At 41.8% G+C, this 22,093-nt stretch overlaps 1 protein-coding gene across 4 annotated transcripts in view; it reads right to left on the bottom strand.

Annotated features, from left to right (window-relative positions):
* The window catches only part of CAB39L (calcium binding protein 39 like), a 68,125-nt gene that overhangs the window by 45,914 nt on the left and 118 nt on the right, over nt 1-22,093 (bottom strand). Inside the window, exons 1-2 of one of the 4 annotated variants that reach the window (XM_055701843.1) lie at nt 21,595-22,084; nt 19,500-19,627 (exon numbers count right to left, since the gene is read on the bottom strand). The exons of 1 other annotated variant lie outside the window; for it this stretch is intronic. The gene's annotated coding sequence lies outside the window, so the exon portion shown is untranslated. Of the gene's footprint in view, nt 1-1,318; nt 1,542-1,658; nt 1,763-19,499; nt 19,628-21,594; nt 22,085-22,093 lie in introns of those variants that run through there. 2 more of the 4 variants (XM_027815861.2, XM_027815864.2) reach the window with 2 other exon arrangements.

Below are 22,093 nucleotides of genomic sequence, written 5' to 3'. Positions count from 1 at the left end.
CCCATGCAGAAGCGGCGTCCTGCAGCACCATATTCACACCGGCACCAATCACCTCTGTACCACAGGATTACACAGGCTGTCCCACCCATGCTAATGAACTAGCTGTAAGTAGTAGGTTATTCCTTCATGTTGAATAAAACTAGAAAGATAAGAACTGAGCAGTTTTACAGCCACCAAATTCGCAGGATTGATGAGTTAAGAATATTTGGGATCCGTATTTCCATTTGGCACCATGGAGGTCTGTCAAATCTAAAAGATTAAGAATTCAATTCCATTCCTAACTGTAGTCTACAGCAAAACTCCCATGAACTCAGTCATACAGAAAGAGGTCTCTTAACTAACGTCTCTGAAGTACACACAATTCTAACAGAACAGCCCTTAACAGCTTTCCATTTACTTAAGTAAAAGGGAAACCAAGTTAAATTTCCATTTCATGTAGAAATAATGGAAACTGGTGATAAAATTTAAAGAACATATGCAGCAGCCAAGAGGGAACAGGACTTCTCCCTATATAATAGGACCCATTAGGGAGGAAGGTGAATACTACTTTTGCTTTTTGTTCAATATTACTGAAGGTTACCTCCCTACACAGCATTCACTTGACCATGTTCTTAGCAAGCCTGCTGTGTTACCTTCAGTATCTTCATAACACATTAAAATAATTTCCTACAGCAGTAATTTCACTTTACTAGTAACATTAGTCCAAGACAGACTCTTTGCTCAGAAAAACAACTTCCCTTAAGCTCAATGAAAGTACTGCCTTATAACGACTTGTGAAGAGCCCATTGCTATTAGCATTTCAGGTTGACAAGACCTATTGACTATAAATAATGAGATGGTTAATTTACATACGCCGTTTCTTGTGACAGACCACATACACACTCATCCTCCCTTCATCCCTAACCATTCCGCACTGCCTTATGCAAGTGGCCATGCTCTCATTCCTCTGCATCTCAAGAGCCGCTGCAGGCAGTCAGCGGAGCGGAGTGAGAGAAATGATATATTGCAGATATTTTATTTTTGGAAACCACACTGTAAATAAAGCCATTTCCAGAGATATTTCGCGGACACGGAGCGCTTGGTCGCAGAGCCAGCGCCTTATGTAACAGGAGGAGCATTGTTTAGGGTTGCCTGCTTTAAAAAGCTACTCTGGTAACACAGTTTACAAAGCTATAAAAAGCAAACAGCGGAACTACCGAGAGAACAAGCAGGCAAGCAGTTTATTACAAAAAGGCCAGTGCTAACAGGAAAAAGAAAAGTTTCATTAAATCACTTAACTTTCTGTCACTCGGAGGGCATCATCTCAGCTGACACTTACTGTGGAGAAGGTGGGGGCTCCTAGGCAGCCCTGCGCAGCCCCATGGCCAGGTGCTGAAGACAGCTCTGCCGCCTCCCCGCAGCCCAGCCGCCAGCAGCCGCCTTCAGTTATCTTCCATTTAATTCCACTTTATTACCCCCCTGCCAGTTCCTGACACGTGGCAGTGACAAGGGATCCTACGATTTGGCCTCCTGCTCTTCTTCTGCCGAGCAACTGTCAACCTCTGGAAAAGCGTTAGCAGAAAGGGTTGCTTGAACACGCACAGGCGCTCACAAGCTGCTGTAAATTTCCACTCCCCGCTGCCTGTGACCGGGCTCCCGGCTTTGCTCCGGTTCCTCACCGTTCCTGAGCCCACTAGCTCCGTGGCTGGGTGTGCATTTTCCCTGCTTCCTAGTCCCTCACTCGTCTTGCTCACAGGCTCACACGCACACATACACTACCCCCCCCCCTCCCCCCCCAAACTCCACGTCAGAGGAGCGCCTGGAAAAGCAAAGGAAGAAGCGATCACTCCGCCGAGAGATTCCTCCAGGGTTAAGGGAGGAGATGCGACGATTTCGCATCACTTCTGTAAGTTTCCATTCCCGTCTAAAGTCTGTTGGTGCAGGGGAGGCATCACCAATGGCTCCTCGCACCATCACGTGGTGGAGGCTGCTGGAATTAAATTATTCACCTTGCCATCCCGCTGAGAATGCAAATCAGGGAGCCCAACAGCGGGCTGTTGTTACAAGATAATAATAAAATCAACATGCTCATGGCACCACATCTTTCAGTGGAGTCCTGCCCAGAGAAGCTGAAGTTAAGCTGCTTCCTGCCTGCCTATATATTACAATATAAAGACGTGAATACTTTTCTACAATGCTGGAGGGGAAAAAAATCCTGCAGCATACCCTAAGCAAAATTTAAATTCCACCGATGAAAAACATTAGCCTAAAGTACTTTTCCAAAAGCTGATGTGATGGGGAAAATAATCATACAGTTAAAGTATTCTGAAACAAGTACTACCAGCTATCATCAAGCACACAAATGTAGCAAAATGCAATTAAAATAAATTTTTAATGCTTTTGTCTCTCAGCAGCTATCGCTCAGCAAGCGCCACATGTTCCCAAAGGGAATGGCAAGTGCCCTCCCCCACACTCACCCTCGCTGCCCCCAAGTGTCTTAACAGGCATTGAGAGCAGGGAAAGGAGGATGCTTTACCAGCCACCATGGGCACTGCAGGACGGGATTTAAATCTCATCTTCACCCACATCTTGACTGAAAGCCCAGCATGTATTTCTGCTGAGCTCACCTGCCGGGGGGGATTTCACCTCCTGTCCTCTCTTCCTCAGGACAAAGCCTAGCCGAAGTCCTATGTTCTTAAAAATAATTTTGTACGCTGCATTTGCTTGGGGAACTAATCTTGGCCCCCACCGCATACCAGCACTACAGCTGCATCAGGTTTTGATTTAGGGCTCACCTGCAGCAGCAATTCACAGCCCTACATTAAAGGCAACAAAAAAAGCACGAGAAACCTCATTTCTGAGGAATACAAACAAAACGGCCGCCTTGCAATCCCGGAGCCTAACTGAGGCAAACAGGAGTATCCAAATCCTCATTCTGAAGAGCCAAAAACCAGTACCTTGCCCATCCTTCTTGGCCTCAGAGAGGCAGAAGCCATCCCGGCTCCCTCCACCTTCCTGCACTTGCATGGGAGGTGCCAAGCCAACCTCAGATCAGCAGCTCTGCACTCTCAGCTTCGCTTGAGGTGCACCACCCTCTGTGCTTACACTTCACCTTAACAGATCATCATCATACCTCAGCCCCATGCTTTTGGACTGCCCTGAACAGTACTGGGAATAGGCACTAATGCTGCTCCCGCTGCACCCAAAAGCCCTGCCACAAGTGACACCAAGTGGCAAGTTCTGCTTTAAACCTGTAGTGAAATATTCCTGCAGTGTGGAACGAAAAGCTTCACATCGCACACCCCTCGCCAGGTTTCCTTCCTAGGCTACTTCCAGCCAGAGCTCAGTGAGGGATGCCACGGATGCCAAGCCAGAGCAGGACAAGCCACCTTCTGAAGTGGCGTCCTTCTCTACAAAGCTTAGCAGGCACGGGGACAACCAGCACAGGCTGACATTTCGCCATATGAAGGACCTGGAGGGGAAAAAATGGTGCTAGACATCACTTCAGGGGCACCTTGCTCTGCTCCAGCTCAGTGAGGAGAGGGAACGGGCACTGTGCCCTGCAGCACCTTACACCCGCTCAGGGGTTGGCCCGTTCCTTTTATCAGATACTGCAGCCTTTGGGTAAATGTCATAGTGAAATACAAACAACAAAAACACTGCCCTTCGGCTACTACTGAAGGTATCGGCTTTTCCTAAGGCAACACAGAAGTCTAAGTACACCACATCATTAATTTCCACTGTGTGTTTTTAAGAGAATAACATTTTTCCTTCTCCTGAGGGAAAGAGCCTTTCCATAGTGCATCAGTGCATCCACCACCACTTCAACAGGTAAAAAGTCCCCCCTTTGTTGCCCTGTAGAGTTCAACATTGGGGGGTGCTACCCTGCAGTTGAATAATCACAAAAAAAGCTGGTTTAGTTGCACATTAAGGGGGTCCACTGGATAATCCGTGTATTACTGAGTTCCCTGAAGTATTCCTGGACCGTTTTGAGCAAGTAGCCCTTTGGAAGCATACGAAATTTATTTAGAAAAATCACTATCCTCTGCTTCGAAGTAAACATACCTGTTTTCCCAGTTCTAAGGAATAAACTGAATATCTGCTCAATCTACTGCTCAACTCTGCCACTCTTCTACCTGAGGAAATAACTTTTGGGCTTTATAGGAGCCTGCTACTCACCAGGAGAGTCAGAAACACACCTGCCCCCATCCCTGCATTGCAGCAGGAAAAACAGTCCAAAGCAGAGTAGCTAAACGGGCAGGAAAGAAAAAATCCTCTGCTATTCCAAGACTCTGTTTCATCTTCACTGCAGTTAATTCTCAGATGACAGGAAAAGGCCCTGAATCATCCAACAGAAAGTACGCCGTAATTACTTAGTGCTCTTACCTGTTTGGGGTTGGGTTTTTTTGTTGCAAAGCGGTTATTAAATATTTCAAAAGAGATGTTTTCTTCAATTCTTAATTTGTAGCCATCTCAAATCTGGGATGAGGTAATTATAAATAGTCGACAATTCTTTATAGTCTCAAAGTATACTGAAAACAAAAACCTCTGTGCACTGCTAAAGGACTCCAGCCTTCACATAATTAAATCCCATTATATTTGTTTCCTTTAAAGTGAGCAGACTCCTCAGGCTAAAGCATGGTTAAAGTACTTCTGAGAAATGTTTGTCCTCGCTTTCATAACTTAAAATCATTCTGTCTAATAAAGACCAAAGGAAGAAAACTCCAGTCCATTATTTCTGCCCTTTCCATTTATTTTCTAAAGTGGAAAAGAGAAATCAGGGAGTTTGAACAATGAGTGTGGTAGCAATAAACAACAGCAGCGGATGATAAAACACACAGTACATACATATTAATTCTGCTCCTTTAATCACCCATTTCCAGTCTGTCTACCTCCTCCAAGATTACTTCCAGCATTCCAAAGCCCTACTAACAACAACAACAATAATAATATCATCATCATCCATCCTTCCTTCCCCAAAAATTGCTCAATGCCAAGGCCCCAGGCCATCAAAATTCACTACACCACCACGACAGGTTTAGTTGTGTAATGATGGATATCAAGAGGAGAAACTTTAGAATACCAAAAAGATTTCCTCACCCTCCAAAACCTGAAAACTAAAGAACCCTCTCCCCCACTCCCAGGATTTCATCCTAATCTTACAGATCACAAGATATCAAAATGAACAGCAATTTATCAAGGTGGAGAGGAGCTAAAAAGAAATTACTTATCTACATCGTAAAGCTGTTAAGACTTAAACTCAAGGGTTTAGCTTTATGACAAAGCAATATAAGAAGTGTGCCCAACAACCTGAGGTTCTAAAACCTCATAAAATGAGAAAGACTTTACAGTAACTTTGTGCTTCTATTTTATTCTACAAGCTCGCAGATACTCACTTTCCTTTGATCCCCTGCAAGAGCAACGTGGCCGCTCCAAATTAATGCCATTAAAACTCTTCTTCATCTAATCAATCCCCAATACAGACATGTACCAACACACCTACTTTTTCCTCGTTCTCACCCATATAATCTCTGAGGGTCACAAGATCAGAACTGAGCCTAAACACGAATCCCCCCAAAACAGCCACTAGCACTGAAAGGCAAATTAAAATTTGGCTGCTCAACCAAATACAAAACAAAGCAAAAAAACGGATACAGTCTAAGGAGGGGCAGGTAGTTTTCCCTACAGCCATTTAGAAAGCAGCAAATCTTCTAGCTTCTCTCCAGACTAGAAAATTGAAATTTCTTTAGTGAAGTGGGGGGGAGCAGGGAGCAGCCACAGGCAGTGACCGACCTATAGCTGCATTTTAGCTGGAGCAAGGGGGAGGATTTAAATGGATGTTCCTAAAAATGCAAACATGTCTTCAGTGCTTTTCCCCTCTTCTTCCTCGTGGCTCCCTCTAGTGCTTTTAAGCACATATTGCCTTTTCCTTCATGTTTTATTTAAAGCAAATAAACAGTTGGTAAGATGATTTTTTTTTCTTTTAAAGAACCGTATTAACTCTTATAAACTGCTCTTGAGATTTTACTGAACATATTATTCTCATGTGCATCATTCCAGCAATCACACACTAACACTGGCATTTCTACCAGAAACCTTTATGTATTAAATACTTCATGTTCAGGCCAGCGTATTTAAAATTTTACTCATTTTAAAGGTATCCATCAACTTTCATCCTTAGAGAAAGTCTGCTAAAATGGATCCCTTTCCTTGCACATTCCCACCCCCAAACAGGAATTACATCTAAACAGGAGGTAACTAAAGCCCAACAGCTGAAAAATGAAACAGATTAGAATTTTATGCCTGCTCTGAAAAGTCACTTAGGAAACGTTAATCACATCCCTTATCTACTATGTCCCAATAGAAAACACAATTAAGAACCATAGCCACACTCCCATTTTTATGAGTGGAGGAACAGTGAACTCACGACAACATCATGCTTTTTACCCGTGGACATATGCAAACAGAAACTAGTCCTCCAAAATCAGTAACTCCCTGAAGAGCTGAACAGGCTTTTTAATATAATTAAAGCCTTCATCTCTCCAAACTGCTTCTATCACAGCTCTGTACAGTCAGCCACTTCAGTGGCCATGTTTGCTTAAGGTCCATTCACAGAATTAAAAACGTGAAAAGGAAAGCTCATTTCAGAAGGAACAACAAAAAGAGCTTTGCTGAAGATCTAAAATATAACCTCTCAACACAAATGTACCATGGGAGGCCCAATCTTAACAGTTCGCACTGCAGCACACTAAAAAGAAAAAAAGTCATTTACAGTAGCAACAAACAAAAGTTATATAGGGCCAAATAAGCCCTCACTATCTAGTATGCTGGAAGATAGTCCTTGCATCACTGCTAACACTTTTCCTCATTAGATTGCGCAATTCTTTCATGTGTGTAAGGTATTTATCTGCCATCTCCCATTTCTGAAATATTCAAAAAATATTAATACCATTTAGTCTTCTTACAAATATTGAATTTAGCTGTTGGTTCCATGTAACTTCAGCAAGCAATTTTCTTAATATTAAGCATGAATTAGCAAGACAGCATGGGGTACTGCTTGTTAAGACATTCCCTTCCCACATGCTCACGTACGCAAAAAACCCCTATGTATGTTCCCTACAACCTCCCTGGTAGGGAAAGACAATGGAGCATCCCTAACCAAAACCTTAAACTTCCCAATAGTGCTTGAAGCCGAAAGCTGTATTAGTGCGTATTCATCTCGCTAATGGTGATGTGCAATGAAAATACCAGGCAGATCAACTGCCTTTTGATGACAGTAATTTCTCTATACATAACGTGTGTCTCTGTTTCTGACAAGGGGCAAGGCAGCTTGAGATTAAGACTTTTCCTCTACTGACCACTACTATAGAAGTCTAAAGCATCTTTCATCAGGTGCTCTCAAGACGACTTGCAAATGAACAAAAATCAAGCTTGATTTGAAACACAAATTAAACATTCCTCACTACTCACCGTAACACACATTTTCATATGAGGAAACTGAGATGGCACCAAGCAAATACCCAAAGGTGTGCACCCTGAAATGTACAGTTGAAGAATTATAGTAAATAGGAACTGTAATTCCAGATCAGACAAATCTCCATCAAATCCCACCTCCAAGAGCAGCTGACACCAAGCACGAAGTAGAAGAAGAAATATGTACCAGAAGAAGGACCACTCTATTCTTCTGCTTTAGGCCATTAGCATCTTTGAGGTTTCCAGAAGTATCATCCAAAATCACCATGCTAAATAGCTACAAATGGCTCCACACCCATTCGCTTCAAAGATCTTAAAAGACCAACTACTTTTCTTCTTGGGGGGCTTTGAAGTTCTATCTGCAATACTTAAGATACAACAGATTGCTACAGATTGCTTCCGACACTCAAGACTGAGCAGCCAAGAGAGCTCAGAGACTATTTTCTCTAGATGGGGTATCAAACAAGAAATCAAACGCCATCAATGATTTACTGCAATCCAGTTAGCTCTCTGTTCTGGGCAGCAAAGGCCAGGATTTACCCACAGAACCACTGTATTTTTCAAGTGATTACCCCAGACAAAAGAGCAACTACTACCAGAAAGTCCCACACAGAGCTAGAGCTAGGGTGTTGTACCAATGAAGAAATTAGTTCAGACCAAAGAAACCAAGAGTCAGTTCCCATTTGTGTCATACATTTCTATGTGATCTTGGAAAAACTTCCTGTTGGAAAATGCATGCATTCAAAACCGTAAGCTGCTTTGACACTATAGTGATGGAACCAAACACCCCAGGCAGCACCCAGTTTGCTGTGTCCTTTTCTTGCAGACTGGCATGACAATCTTGCAGTTTGTGTGATGTACATCTCCAGAAACCATTCCCACAGACAGAACAAACTTCTGAGTCTCTTCTCATGCAAGTTAAGAATCCTACTAAAGCAGAACGGTTGAACCAAAAACTGAATAATATTAGGCTAAGAGGGTCCAAAGCACTGTTCATTGTGCTTTCATTCATTTCATTGTTCATTCAATTCAGATTAAGAACTACAATTTTTTCCAGTCTCCAATAATGAAGCCTAAGCATTATTATAATTAATGAAAAATGGCTGTTACATTTAAGCAAGTGTTGCTCTAAACTGACTTGCCCAAAGTCACACCAGAAAATCTCTGGCTGTCAACACTGCTCCCCTGGAGAAAGAGAACCTAGGTCTTCTCAAGTTTTGCTCTTTGCCAGTTTTTGTCCTGCAATTAGTTTAACATACTGGATTAGGATAGGGAACCTTGAGAATTGATCAAGCTCAAGTTGCACATGGAGACGTTGCCTTCACAAGTACCCCAAAGTCATTCCTCCTGACAAACAATTAAGTATGTTCATCACTTGACAGATTGCAAATCTATTTGCCTTCACATGACGGACAGACGGTCAGTCAGTGCAAACCTGGATGCTTGCACTTTTGGTCCCACAATAAGGATCATAACATGATTGTAATGTGATCATCCAACCTGTTAGATGATAAACGGTCCCTGCTGTCACAAATCCCCTATCACAGATTTAGGGAGGCCTCCAGTGCCTCCCTAAAGAGCTAGTTAGTCCAGCCTGGCTAAAAGTTGACTACATTGAGCCAATTATTATGGTATTTTATGGAGTCCAATACTGTTACTTCCTGATGGGGAAAACCTAACCATGCACATTCCCACCCTATTAAAAAGCCATCCGCTGTTCTCCTCATCTGTGCTGCCCAACAGCTAACATTATAAATTAATTATAGACACATACAACCACAAAGTGTCCAATTAAAGGCTGAGTTCCTTTTGTTTTAATTAATAAACCAGGGTCATTCTTTGAATGCTTTACATGGCAGCAGGCATGCTGCAGGCTGGCATTTTTTAGTGCAGGAAGCCTGCCCTAAAGGAGGACCAACATGCAGCAGTGTGCCTGCCTTCAGGACAGTCTCTGTTTTGGAGGGAGGGCAGCTGAGGTACATCGGTGTGCTTTAATTCAACTCTGTTCCTGGCTAGCCTCTACACTGAAGGTCCCTGACAGGCTCTGGATACCTGGAAGAAAATAACTCGCCACATGACATAAATGGCAAGCTCTCGATATATAGGTTCTATTAGGTCAAAAATACTGATTAAAATCTTGGCAAACATCACTCCTCTACACATCTCTCAATGAAACCTGACAGCTCCTTTATTACACAGCACACAGATCTACACTTACATTGTCACACCCTCCAGAAACAGCTCAAGAAATTACATTTTTTTCACACTAATAGGCGTTTACATATCTCCTCTCTTCCTATGGGAACAACTGGTAACTTTTCTCTGGTGTGCCTTTGCAGCGTGCATTCACAAAACAACTTTATCTGCCATCAAAATCTACACTTCTGAAGAGTAAGACTGCTACTGTCCAATAACAAACAGAAAGTCATGATTAGCACTGAAAGTGAGGTGTAGCCCCTCACAAACGAAAAAAAGTCTCAAGCTGTTACCAGCCCAGACTTGAGAAGTTATCTAGTATCTTTGAAAAAAACCCCAACAAAACCCCCCCACCAAAACAAAAACAATCTTGTATCATAGTGAGAACTTCTCTGAGTCTGAACACCTGCAGAACACATTGTCTAAAATTATATATGCATTCAGGACCTCAATTCTCTAGCTCTCATATGACATTCCTCAATGTCGTGTCCAAGCCTAACCTCACAAGGAGACAAAATTTCCTATCTACTAAATCAAACAGAGATTCCCAAATCCAAGGAGTCAGAGCTGTAGGCCTGATAACAGAACTGAAAGAGAAAAGTCCCAAAATAGTTTCTTTTAAAAACAGCAGTGCTTTTTGAAGCAAACTATTGCCAATTTTGGACTTTCTACCCAAGTACCAGTGAGAAGAAAGGGCCAGTTTTCTGAAAGCAGGCCGAATCCCATGAGAAGGTCACCTAGCAAGAGTCATGCCAGTTCAACTTCCCATGCCAGTCCAGCAAGACAGTCTATACTAGCTGTCATCATGGGATGAAATTACTTTCATAAGCATAAGAACTTCAGTTGACAGATTTCTGCACACAAAGACCTGTATCCAAACAGCTGTGTATGAGCCGAGTAAAGACATAAAACCTAGAGCTGTTTAATACCTTGTTATTTAACCCAAAACCCACACTACCTATTTTTACTATTTTATTTTAAATAAAATACAGATGATATGGTTAGGAAGTTTAAAAGTAGCAAGTAATAAGAATCTGTGACAATTTACATAGAACTTGCTTTTCTTCAAAATTGAAGACAGATTCTATATGCTTCCTATAGACTTATGAAATAAGACCTCATTTGGAAAAAAAAATGGGAAGATTTTTGCCTCTTCTCAAAACAAGAAATGAATGTTGGTACTACCAACAAGTGTATTTAAAAATTGAAAGATCTACTCCGGCTCTCACACAAAAAATGAATCGTCTGATGTACCTCAACATCTCCTTGAACAAGAGCAGCTTTTTAAAAGATCTTGGATCTTGACATTAATTTCAAGTGCTGGGGCACCTATATAGTCCATCAATAAGCTAGTACAATAGTTACCAGTTACCATTTCCAGTATTTTTTGCTTTTACACAAGTTTGCATTATTTTTACTTTCTGCTTCCTGCCATCGTAACTCTTGTATTTGCAAATGGATGCTCTTTGAAGGCTCTCGATTTTGTTCATGCATAGGTACATAATCAAATAACTTCAAACTCAGAGTTTACTTCATTGCTATCAAGTGTGTAGATACGTTTCTCCAACACCTACAACACGTACTGACTTCAGTTTAAAAATATATCTTCAGGTGAATCAATCAAACGATTATATTCCAGAAGTGGGGTCAATAATATTGGAAAGGAAATCTCTTATTCTGCATTCATTGTATTCAACTACTGTCAGGCTCACTTTTCTACAGGGAGTGTCTTGTCCACTGCCTGTTGCCTGTCAGTCTCAATACCTTGCAGCAGTATTTTTTTGGATACTGTTCCTCGTCATTAAGGTGCACCCAGTCTTTTTTCATGGCGATTAACTTCCAAAGCTTGGAGTCCATCTTTCAAAAGAGTCAGCTAACATGCTCTTTAATTCAATCAAATACACGAGGCTCTGCCATCATATCGTTTTTCTACTCTACATGGCCTTAATAAAACTGTCAGGATTTTGCATTTACTTCCAACTGTGCATTCATTTGGGGTTGGGTTTGTTTTGCAAACATCCAATGACTGAACATCACAAAAATACATCTTAATTCAAGGATTCTTCACTGAGTGTAACATTCTCAGGAGCCAAATATATATTTGTATACTGATATACAAATCTAATTGATATACTAGACATAATACCTGTTTTCTATTCATCATCTTGGATAGCATTTGCTACATGACAATCCTTAAAATTTTGGACAGTTTTACATTAGCCATTTTAAAAAACCAATTCCTCAGTCTCCACAAATTTGTAACACAAAAGTTCAGGTTTTATTTACTGCTGTAATATGATGGATTTGTTCATGGTTACATGATTATTTGTAATATTCAGCTTCATTCTCACGGCAGATGTACGTAACAGTTCTGTCTTTTCAGCATTGTTGCTGACAAGTTCAGCACAGCCATCAGACATATGTTGCTGTTCTTTTTGTTCCCAGTATTTTTAGAATGTTTCCTTATTAGCCCTAGATCCTAAAGAAAATCTGGAAGGTTTTCTTTAATTGTCTTTATAAAAAAGTACTTATTCCTATATATTGGCTGCTGCCCTTGAACCACTTCTAAATCGACAGGACCCCTCCTTTGCTTAAACTATCTTTTCACATTCAGCTCTGCACATTCTAGATAGACACGTGTTCTCACATTTTTTCCTCTCCAAATTTGAGAGACACTCTTGTAAGCAATGTTAGAAGTATATTAGTGATGTAACAGCATATCACATCATGCAGAACAGAAAATTTGCTTAGTCCCTTACGGTTTTTGTCTTCAAAGATGTAAGTGTCACATAGTTTTGCAGCCATCTTCTCCCATGACCTTATGAACTGCAACGAGACCTTATGAACCATGATGAGGAGATACTCAGTTTACAGGGCAGGGAGTTCAGTGAAAGAGGAAAAACAATGGGCAACATCTCTGTGAATGTTTTCTTAGCATTTAACTCCTGCCCAAGAAACTAGAATAGCATGAGGGTATCTTGGGAAATCCTCTGGCAACATCTTCCTTTCTCTGACAAAAGGGTGGAACACAGATGAATTGCAGCAGCATCTATCTCCTTACATTAATGTTGGGGTTTTGAAGGGAAAAACCTTCTCCAAACAACGCACAACCTAAAGACTACCAAGCCAACTTGACCTCAGAGTTCATTCAAACCTGTCTTCACTCAAACTGCCTTTGACCAAAGCACTTTGTCTTTTACTCTCCTGTTTTGCCCAAGGCTGTGTGCGATGCTTGCAATAGAGCAGTACAGATGTCCCAGGCAGTTACAAACTTAAACACGGATTGCAATGTACAAGACAAGACCTATTAATGACCTGCAAACGAGGAGGAGTAGGACCAAAGGTAAGCACAATTCCTATGTAATAAGCTTGCATTTAGAAGGTTCAGCCTTACTCAGCTCATTTGCTTAAACCAATTTGTCAAAAAAACCCAAAAACCAAACTCCAAACAAACCAAACAAAAATTATTAAAAAACCCCACCCCAAACCCACAGACTTTTCCCAGGGTTTATGTGATATACACAATATTTGCCTTAACAGAGGTCTACAACCACCCTGCAATCCTGCCCTCACCCTATGAAGTTCAATTTGATGTCTTATTTCTAACAACAAATAAACCATATATTGCAGACAGCTTCTCCTGTATCCAAAAGCAACACCTAGTGAATGACCACCATGAACTGGCAATCTTTTCCTTATTTGCAGAAGTGAAAGTTAGCTGCCTGACTGCCAATGCACTGCAGAAAGTGAGAGTATACAATTAGAAGGTATGCTTGAGGGAAAGCTGATAAGTCGTGCCTCCCTGCACAACAAAGAGCTGAATGTTACATGTTGCTTGGATCGCTATGGCTGCTGGAAATGAACTCTCTTTCCACATAATTTTAATATCTCCGTGTTCAGGAATCTCCAGTCACCTTACTTAAAAAGCCCCACACAACTTCTTTCCCACACTTAAAAGCAAGTGAACTGTATTCCTTGCTGCAATAAATCTGTATGTATAAATCTATACTAGTGCCTTTGTGCTAGATTGACATGGGGTCTTTATTAAAGACCATCCAATCCAATAGTTGTCACTCAGTTGTCCCCACATTTCAAAGTGCAGTTATGGAGCAGTACTTTATTCACTGTAAGTAGAGTCTCTTGCAACAGGAAACAAGGCACAAACATTACTGAGATGTAAGAAGTTTTCTTTTTAACTCATGCTGTAAAAAAATTTAAAGATGTTGTTTCACAATTGAGTTGTTTTAAGTTTACATTGCTGCCAAAAAGGGAATAATAGAATAGAATCATAGAATCATTTGGGCTGGAAAAGACCTTTAAGATCAAGTTCAACCATTAACCCAGCACTGCCAAGTCCACCACTAAACCATGTTCCTAAGCACCACATCTACATGTCTTTTAAATACCTCCAGGGATGGTGACTCAACCACATCCCTGGGCAGCCTGTTACAATCCTTGACCACCCTTGCAGTGAAGGAATTTTTCCTAATATCCCATCTAAACCCCTCCTGGTGTAACTTCAGGTTGTTTCCTCTCATCCTATCACTTCTTACTCAGGAAAAGAGACCAACCCCCACCTGCCTACACCCTCCTTTCAGGTAGTTGTAGAGAGCGATAAGGTCTCTAATGAGCCTCTCTTTTCCAGGCTGAACAGCCCCAGTTCCCTCAGCCGCTCCTCACCAGACTTGTACTCCAGACCCTTCACCAGCTCCGCTGCCCGTCTCTGGACACGCTCCAGCACCTCAATGTCCCTCTTGAATTTAGGGGCCCAAAACTGAACACAGTGTTCAGGATGTAGCCTCACCAGTGCCCAGTACAGGGGACAATCATTTCCCTTGTCCTGCTGGCCACACCATTCCTGATACAAGCCAGGATGCTACTGACCTTCTTGGCCACCTGGGCACACTGCCAGTTCCCTTAGCACCCTTGGTTGGGTCTCATCTGACCCCATAGACTTATGATGCGTGTCTAAGGGGAGCAGCAGGTCACTGACTGTTTCCTCCTGAACTGTGAGGACTTCGTTCTGCATCTCATACCCGTCTTCCAGCTCAGGGGGCTGAGTACCCTGAGGGTACCTGGTCTTGCTGTTAAAGGCTGAGGCAAATAAAGCATTAGGTACCTCAGCCTCTTTCTCATCCTTTGCGGCAATGTTCCACCCTATATCCAATAAAGGATGGGGACTGTCCTCAGCCCTCCTTTTGTTTCTAATGTATTTGTAAAAACATTTTTTTGTTATCTTTTACAGCAGTGGCCAGCCTGAGTTCTAGCCGGGCTTTTGCCTCTCTAATCTTAGCCCTGCATAACCTCACAACATCCTTATGGTCTTCCTGAGTTGCCTGCCCCTTCTTCCAAAGGTCATAAACTCTCCATTTTTCCCTGAGGTCCAGCCAAAGCTCTCTGTTCAGCCAGGCTGGTCTTCTAAGCCAGCTCATCTTTTGGCACACGGGACCAGCCTGCTCCTGCGCCTTTAAGATTTCCTTCTTGAAGAATGCCCAGCCTTCCTGGACGACTCTGCCCTTCAGGACCGCCTCCCAAGGGACTCTGTCAACGAGGCTCCTAAACAGGCCAGTCGGCCCTACAGATGTCCAAGGCAGCAGCTCTCCTGACCCCCCTGCATACTTCTCCAAGAACTGAAAACTATCACCTCACAATCGCTGTGCCCAAGACATCCTCCAACCACCACATCACCCACGAGTCCTTCCCTGTTTGCAAACAGCAGGTCCAGCAGGGCATCTCCCCTGGCTGGTTCACTGACCAGCTGTGTCAGGAAGTTATCTTCCATGCACCCCAAGAACCTCTGGGGAAGTCTAGCCCTTACTGCCATCACCTCCCTTGAATCAGTTCTAGGAACAGCACAACTGAAGAGGGAGACAGAACAGCCTGCTAGACACCCTGAAAATTTAACAGCTGAAAAAAACCAAATCCCTCTTATATTTGATAAAAATGCAGCTTTTGGAGAAGTGAGAGGAACTGTGGAGGGTCTTACTAAATGTAAGATTTTAAATCTTTGGAACTACCTTTATCAATCATTTCTAACATGGACAATCCAGGCTACAACACTAAAAGAACAAAAGAAAAGAAACAATCCATCCATCCATGAATACCTTTTTGGAGGATGGGTGATGCAATTTTAAAATATTTCTAGAATATGTGGTGGCAAAAACAGTTTGAAAAAAAAAACAACCCACCATCCCATCCTTTTATCCTCACTCCTGCACACAAGCTGCAACCATACCTCTTGATCTGCTAATGTAAGGGTTATAGCACCTTGCTATGAATTCATTAACAAAATCGAATAATCTTAAAAATAATCCTGCACTTAAAACTGCTACCAAACTACAAGTCACATAACTGGTTCATCACATTGACAAACCATATCAGCATACTAAACTAAGGTAACCAGTTGTATTTGGTGGACATTTCCTTTCTTTTTTTTTGTCAGATACACACGAAATGTATTTGTCTAGCTGCACTCAATCTTACTAAAGTTTGTTGTTGTGTTTTCTTTAAATGTCAATCTGCATGCAATATAAATTTGTTTTGGTATTACTTTGTAACAAAGAGCATATGTATCCACTTCTGTGAAAGGAGTGCATAATTCATATATTACAGTCACTTAAGTAACATTGCTTATGAAAAAGGGTTGCAAAGGTTTGGACCCACAGTTCACTTCTCTCATTCAGTGCTGCTGAACAGATGCCTTGCACATTTCCAACATAGCTTCTTTGATTCCAGACATTCAAGAATTTTACAGAAATTAACTCAAAGTTAAATTGAGTCACCTCCAAAAGAAACCCATTCACCTCCACTGTCTGTAAAAAGCAGGAGGGGTTTTTGGTCTAGCACAACTGAAGATGCAGAGAGGTCCAGGCTTAGGACAGCTCTGCTGGGCGATGAAGACCATCCACAGGAAGTGTTTTGCCCATGCCACCACTTCGCTTATACTGAAGAAGTAGTTGCACACACACTTTAAACTGGGATCAATGACACCAACAATCAAATTAAAAAGCAATCTATCTCCAGATGCTCATTTTGCACCTAGTACACCCTCAGTTCCCTGAAAGAAGAAGAAATACCGAAGTGGCTGCACAGCAGATTAGAAGGGGAAAGTTATTCAGATAAAATTAGCTGAGCCAAATAAGTAACCTTTTTTTTTCAAACCTCAATCAGTGTCCTGAGCAATGACACAAACGAACAAGAGAAGGCTGAACAGCACAGGGTGAACAGAACTGTTTCTTTCTTTGCCAGTGCCAATTTAAAATGTTCAGGGGACTGTGGCTTCCCTGGCCCCTTATAATGCTTATTAACAAAACCAAATGCAATAAACATTAATAGGACAATACTGCCTCACATCCTTGCTCCTCCTGTTCTCCATACCTTACTGCCAGTTTCCACATCTCTATAAAGTTAAGCCAAACCAGCTGCTAATGTGGCATAGTGAACTGGATCACGAAAAGCAATCAACTAAAAAAACCCTCGGGGTTTTCTTCAGCTAAATTAGTTTTCCCACAGGAGGCTGCAACTAAGGACTACTTAGTCCAGAATATTCATTTCAAGAGCCCTATTGTTGAGCCCCTACATCACGACATATATTTACCCTGTTTTCTGTGGCTGGTATATTTGAAATCTTACAGGTTTCAGTTTTATTTGAATGCAGTTATTCCATCTACACACAATAATGAGTTCCAAGTTTTTGCCATATGCCTCCTTTTGATGGCTTTTATTAGGTCAGGTCCAATTCTATGCCACACATTCACTCCCTTGCCTTTGTACAGCTGCTATCAAGACCAGCACTGACCAATCAACCTTACATCACCTGGCATCACAAGGACAGCTTCCTCTACACTTTGATTTAAAAAATAAAAGGCAAATCAAAAAGAAGTTGTGGAGCACTCCACAGAACATCTCCTATGAGTGGGAACACCACAAGTTCACTAACTCTTAAAGATTGCTTAGAAATTTTTGTCTGCAACATCTTCATTTAATGAAAATACTTGGTACACATACTTTAATTGGCATGCAAACGCACAAACAGAGTCCATCAAAAGAGTCAGAATACTTTACAACCACTAGCTTTACTTCCGAAAATACCCCTGAACATTTATTTCAGATAAACATATAGTTATGTTCCCATGGAGAAACGAAGATAAAAAGGTTTTTAGGCATCCATTTATTTTGGGTTCCTTTCATCACAGACATCTGCTGCCTGGTTTCCAGAGACCTCAGGCCCTTTCAAGTGCAACTGTAATCACAGGCTTTCAGAACTTGTCAATTCATCCAAGTCATCCAAATTAGAGGACACAGTTCTAGGTCTTGAACAGTGTATTGTGGTGGGGCCGTGGCACAGCAAAGACAACGCATGCTGTTCAACTTGGTCTGACATTATCTAACATTTAAACCAGTCCTTGCTTTCTGTGTTCACTCAACTGTCTGGAATCTATGTTGGCAATGAATACTGGGACTGTAAGACAGAAATATAGCTAAAACTGAAAATGTTTCTACTACAGAAACATCTATAAAGATGAAACCCGTTACATTACCAGCCTCCAAATGCAGACCTTGAAGGATATGCCAGCTAGTGGATGGTTAACAGTTTCAGCCTATTGGGCCAGACTCCAAAACTCTCAAGCCAGTTGGTAATTAACAGACATCTCGGTCCTCCACATGAAAGAACTGTATTGTTTAAACAATGACACAAATTTTTCCTTTCCTTTTCATTGCCAGTCTCTGCCTGTGTTTTAAGATTCCCTTAGGGCCATAACAGTCTATGATTTTAGAAGCTCCACTTTTCAAATGGACAATTTGTTTGACTTTTAGTTGCCCAAAATACAAATGTGCTTTTCATTACAGGTAGAACAAAAATCATTTTACAGGCTTCTCAGAGATCCCAAATCTCCCCTTTCTTTAGTAACTGGAAAAAAATAATATCCAAATAACCTAATTAAAACGACATATCTACAATAGCAACAGAACTACAAAACATACTGAGGGCCTGTAAACAGTCTGTGACAAACCTGATTAGTAAGCAATGCACCTACAGGGAATATTACCCTGTGTCTTCATACATAATGAATCAAAATTTTTTAAGATAAACCAAAAGATGCCACACTGAACACATTTTGTAAAGAAACAATTATCTATGATCTGTATAAAATTACCAGTTCTCTGATCTGTTATCTTACCCAAGATAGATTAGATATGTGAAAAAGGAACCATACTTAAACTGATCATGCAATAAAACAGAACATTAAATAAAAGTTGCATTTTGAAAGAATGAGGTATGGGCACTTACCTATAAAGGAGCAAGTTAAATCAATAAGGATAACAAGGAGGATGTGACAGGGAAGAAGCTGGTAAAAATACTCAGTTGATATGATGATACTTTAAGAAGAAAAGGGTCAATAACGCAATAAGCCAATCCCATCAGAAAAGGGCAAAAAGCTAAATGAGAATTATAAAACATCCTCCAAATGCCCATGGCTTTCCAAAGTTGATGGCTTTGACTGCTTTGCTGTTATCTGGAGTCAGACCGGAGTCTCTGTACCTCACCCAAGCCTATCTGGCCATATGAGCAAACATCCAAATCCTCACACCACATTCAAAATAATAAAAACATCCATGGAGAAGACAACTTTGGACTAGCTTCATCTCCTCCCACTCAAAGTAGCCATTTGCAGTCTGCCTGTCTAAGCAATTGTTCATCTGAAGTCTCTAAATACAACCAGAACTATGTAACACAAAAGCACAATTCAGCAACTCAGTCACTCACCAGGACAGTCAGCCCTTTCATTGTCACCCTAACAAAGGTGCACCTAGCAAATGGGTAGGCATGTGCAATGGGCTATCCTCACCTCTAGATGCAGTTAAGTCAGTCCACGTCTAAACTGCAGAGCCCCAAGAAGCTTATACGGCTGCTAGAGGAGTGCTGCCAGCAGGTTGTTCAGATGTGTCATCAGTATCGCTTGTGAGCTTCTGCCACCTAACAAGTTCAGGAAGAACTGAGCTTACTGGCTCACTGGCAGAATTTGCTGCTATGTTGCAGAACGCCTATCTTACACTTCTAGATAAAAGCAAAAACAGGGAAAGAAGTAAGTTTCAAAACTGCCTCCTTATTAAACTTGTTTTAAAAAGGATATATTTCCCATTCCTTTTGCTTCAAATAACAAGCAGAATATATTACTAATTTCTCTTTTGTCTTAGAGGCGTGCAGTCATGTGCTTCCAGCTTCTTCCATCCCTCCCAGCTGCTAATAAAAGCTTTGGAGCGCTACCAGCACTTCATAAGGAGTAACACAGATTACACCAGTGTCACCCTCTTCAGTACATGTCCTCCGCAGTCACTTGCTACAACACCGAAAACCGCACTTCCAACCACACTGACATATAGCTCATTTGCATATGTGTGAATGCAAAATCCTGATACCAATCGGTCCTAAATTTCATTTTAGTAGATTCCTTGCATCAGCCTCCAAGGACAGTCTTGGCACTTCCCTCATCTTTTTTCTAGAGCTAGGCCTCGCCATGAGCGACCACCACAGACCGCAGCAGTGCGTGTTCACTGACAAGTGCCAGGCAAAAGATCCTGCTATGGCAGATAGAATAAGCTCCAGTGGCTTGCTCAGAGCAAAGGGGTTGCTTTCCTCAGTGCTGCCGGGTAACACCACCGACTGCTTCCAAGTAAAACCGTCATTGTGGTTAGATTCCCAATACTTATATTTCAATGAATTATTGCCGGAAAAAGGCTCGAGTCCATTTGCTGCTCAAGACCATGAAGCATATGGCAACTTTATCATCACAAAAACCCAATCACACCATCACCCTAGCCATGTCAAGCAAGCAGACATATACAATCCCATTACCAAACCATAATTATTTAACAATACTCATTGTTTATGAAATTAGTGTATCATCCCCATATTGCTGATTAATGCTTATCACACAGTTTGAAAGCATGCAGACAAACCCAGGAGGTCATTTAGCAGGCATTTAAGGAAAGAAAACTTAATGAGGAAATAACTTACAATTAATACAATTATGATGATGCTGGGCTCCATCTTCTCTGTATTTGATATATTCCTCATATACAATTTGTAACACAAGTGTTTCATAACACTCAATATTAATTTGCACAGACATGTATTAATAATTCAGTAAAGTGAAATTACTTAACCTGCAATCATCACCTCATAATGCAGTATATTCCCAGAGCAAGAAAAGCTTGTAATTAATTTTTAAATAAACAATTACAGGAAAGAAATCTCACTTTTGAAAAGTACTATTTTTATTGAGAGATTTGTCAGCGCATCAGTAATGTTGAACCACCTGTTCCCAACAATGTTACTGTTGGTTGTCTCATTTCTCGCTATAGAGTTAGGCAGTACTCATACACTAATCAATGAACTTCAAACACAGGCACAGATGTAGGGATCCCTATGTAAACATTTAAAAGGCTTTATAGAAGTAGAAATCAGATGCTGGGCATCAAAATCTGCTGCAGAATCCTGGGTCTGACCAGAGCTCCAAGTTACATAAACATTGCATTCCCCCCCAGACTTAAATTTAATTTCTATCCCTCACCCAACTAAAGAAATACTTGTAGTAACAGCCACAATATTGGAAATGCTTTGACAATTATTGGAGTGTGTTAAGTTTATCTCTACAGTTTAACATGGTAAAAAAAAGACGTGATAAAAAAGCAATGACAAACCACCCTCCCCATCTTTTAAAAGCACATTACATTTTTGCCTCTGAAAAATCCCTTTACTTAGCCATAACACAAACACTTGGAAAGTAATACCGCTGAAAATTTTAAAGCCAACGTAAACTTTTATTTTCACACTTTGAATCAAAATGACAGTAATAATTCAGCACTTAATAGGATACAGCTGCAATCAGCAAAGGCAAATTGCAAGGGCCAGCAGTCAAGTTAAGCAACTCATTCACCTACCAAGTATTTTGATTTGGAGGACTGGAATCAAAGGCCCAAACATCCCTCAGTAACACTTGCATTCTCCAATGCTCCCCACCCGTGTGCCTGCAGCCTCACTGAGCTCAGCCAGCTGCCAGAACCCTTTTGACCAAGGCAACTTCCCCCAGGGGCCTAGCAACCGCCTAGACTCCACATGGGGTGTGGGAAGCCCCGCAGACGCGAGCAGAGGGTCAGACGGCCTCACCCTACACGCTATGAGCGGCCCCACATCCCCCAGCCCCTCAGGTAGGGCGGGCCACACCAGGCCCAAAACAGCAGCCGGAGCCATCCCCGCAGCCTACCGCTCATTCAAGCGGATCAGCTGCCTGGCTCAGCCCTTCACCCCTCGCCCTCGCCGCCCGAGCGCTACTGTGCCAAAATGGCGGCGCTCCCACCGCACCCAGCCCGCTCCACCACCAAGAGTTTACAGCCAGCCCCGGCCCAAGATGGCGGACGCAGCGCCAGCCTCTCGGCTCCG

The sequence above is a fragment of the Falco cherrug genome, chromosome 2, assembly GCF_023634085.1.
Source record: "Falco cherrug isolate bFalChe1 chromosome 2, bFalChe1.pri, whole genome shotgun sequence".
Classification (NCBI taxonomy): domain Eukaryota; kingdom Metazoa; phylum Chordata; class Aves; order Falconiformes; family Falconidae; genus Falco; species Falco cherrug.
This window is presented reverse-complemented; position numbering and strand designations above follow the sequence as displayed.